We start from the raw sequence: 2,363 nt of genomic DNA, 5'->3' as shown, positions 1-2,363 counted from the left end.
CTTTCTTTCTTTCTTTCTTTCTTTCTTTCTTTCTTTCTTTCTTTCTTTCTTTCTTTCTTTCTTTTTTTTACAAAGGGCGCTGTATTTGCAGAACATTCATTAGAGGCTTTCTAAACGTTATTTTTGCTAATGTTACTATCACACAATTGATCGTGAGGTTCCTTTCTAATCGCGACATCGGGGCTGGCGCCTCTTGCTTAATCCTACTCTGAAAACAGCATCTCCACCAGACTGGCTTTCTGACACTCTGACTCCACCAGCTTCTGAGGCTTCCCCTACTTAAGCAGGGTCGGCGCTGAAGTCAGGTTTAGCTTCTTCTTGAAATCATTGATCTTTCCCATAGCGCCGGTCCCCCGACCTGGCAATAGTTGAACACAGTGCTCTCGGGGATGTGCTTGAGGGCCTCCAGGACCACAGTCTCGGCCTGCACGCAGTCCGGGCACCAGCTGCGGCCCTCGGAGTCCTTGTTGCCCGTGAAGTAGACGAAGATGCTCTTGTCCCTCTGCTGCTCCACCGCCCCACAGAAGTCGCAGAAGCCAGACACGCGCACTTCCTCGTAATGGGCCATGCCGCGCTGGCGGACCTGGACGCTCTCTGGCCCGGGGCGGGGCATCCACGTCATCAATGAACTTTCTAAGAAAAAAATCTCCAAGGTCAGATGGGTTTACAAGTGAATTCTACCAAATATTTAAAGAATGATTAATTCCACTGCTCTATAAACTATTTGGAAAAATAGGAGAAGAAGGAGTTACCAAATTATTTCTATGATAAAATATGGTGCTGATACCTAAGCCAAGAAGAGACAAAACAGTGAAAGAAAAGTGTAGACCAATTTCTCTAATGAATATTGATACAAAAATTTGAACAAAATGTTAGCAAAGAGATAACATCAACTTATCATGGGAATGATACACCATGACCAGATAAAATTTGTACCAGCAATGCAGGGCTTAGTTAATGTTATGAATACTATCAGCATTATTTACCATATCAATAACAATATTAAGAGAAATCGTATGATTACATCAATAGATGCCAAAAAAAGTTTTTGAAAAATACACCATCCATTCTTGTTAAAAACACTAGAGAGCATAGGAATACATGGAGATTTCCTTAAAATGATAAGTAGCATCTATCTAAAATCATCAGTAAATATTCTATCTAATGAGGATAGACTAGAAGCTTTCACAATGAGACTGGGGTGAAAACGGATGTCCATTACCACCACTGTAATTAAATATTGTACTAGAAATATTAGCTTTAGCAAGAAGAGAAGAAAAAGAAATTGAAGAAATTAGAACAGGCAATGAAGAAATAAAGCTATCACTCTTTTTTAAAAAATTCATTAATTTATTTATTTTTAGTTTTCAACATTCACTTCCACAAGATTTTGAGTTCCAAATTTTCTCCCCATATCATCCTTAACCCAACCCCAAGACAGCGTGCATTCTGAATACCCTTTCCCCTAATCTGCCCTCCCCTCTATCCCCCCCCCCCCTCTTACCCCCTTCCCCTTCTATTATCCTGTAGGGCAGGATAGATTTCTATACCCCATCGCCTGTATATCTTATTTCCCAGTTGCTGTGAAAACAATTTTTTAACATTTGTTTTTAAAACTTTGGGTTCCAAATTTTCTCCCTTCCTCTCTCCCAATTCACCCTCATGTAGAAGGCAAGCAATTCAATACAAGTAATACTTGTGTAGTCATGCAAAACACTTCCATAGTAGTCATGCTGTGGAAAAATAATCATATTTCCCTTTATCCTATCCTGCCCCCCCATTTGTTCTATTCTCTCTTTCCACTCTGCCCCTCCTTCTTCTCCTATTTTTCCAAATAGTTTATAGAGCAGTGGAATTAATCATTCTTTAAATGTTTGGTAGAATTCACTTGTAAACCCATCTGACCTTGGAGATTTTTTTCTTAGAAAGTTCATTGATGACGTGGATGCCCCGCCCCGGGCCAGAGAGCGTCCAGGTCCGCCAGCGCGGCATGGCCCATTACGAGGAAGTGCGCGTGTCTGGCTTCTGCGACTTCTGCGGGGCTGTGGAGGAGCAGAGGGACAAGAGCATCTTCGTCTACTTCACGGGCAACAAGGACGCCGAGGGCCGCAGCTGGTGCCCGGACTGCGTGCAGGCCGAGACTGTGGTCCTGGAGGCCCTTAAGCACATCCCCGAGAAGTGTTTGCTTCTGATTACCCTCTCTCCCAATCTACCCTTCCCTCTATCATCCCCATACTCTTTCATCCCCTTGCCCCTTATTTTCCTGTAGGGTAAGATAGCTTTCCATAGCCAACTGAGCGTGTATGTTATTTCCTCCTTAAGCCAAATCCAATGAGAATAAAATCCACTCATTCCTTCTCACA

General features: G+C 42.7%; 1 pseudogene; it reads right to left on the bottom strand.

The window, feature by feature from the left end:
• Positions 1-182: 182 nt before the first annotated feature.
• LOC114038393 lies at positions 183-568 on the bottom strand (annotated as a pseudogene).
• Positions 569-2,363: the final 1,795 nt, after the last annotated feature.

This window comes from Vombatus ursinus, unplaced genomic scaffold, assembly GCF_900497805.2.
Source record: "Vombatus ursinus unplaced genomic scaffold, bare-nosed wombat genome assembly UNPS02011014.1, whole genome shotgun sequence".
NCBI lineage: Eukaryota > Metazoa > Chordata > Mammalia > Diprotodontia > Vombatidae > Vombatus > Vombatus ursinus.
This window is presented reverse-complemented; position numbering and strand designations above follow the sequence as displayed.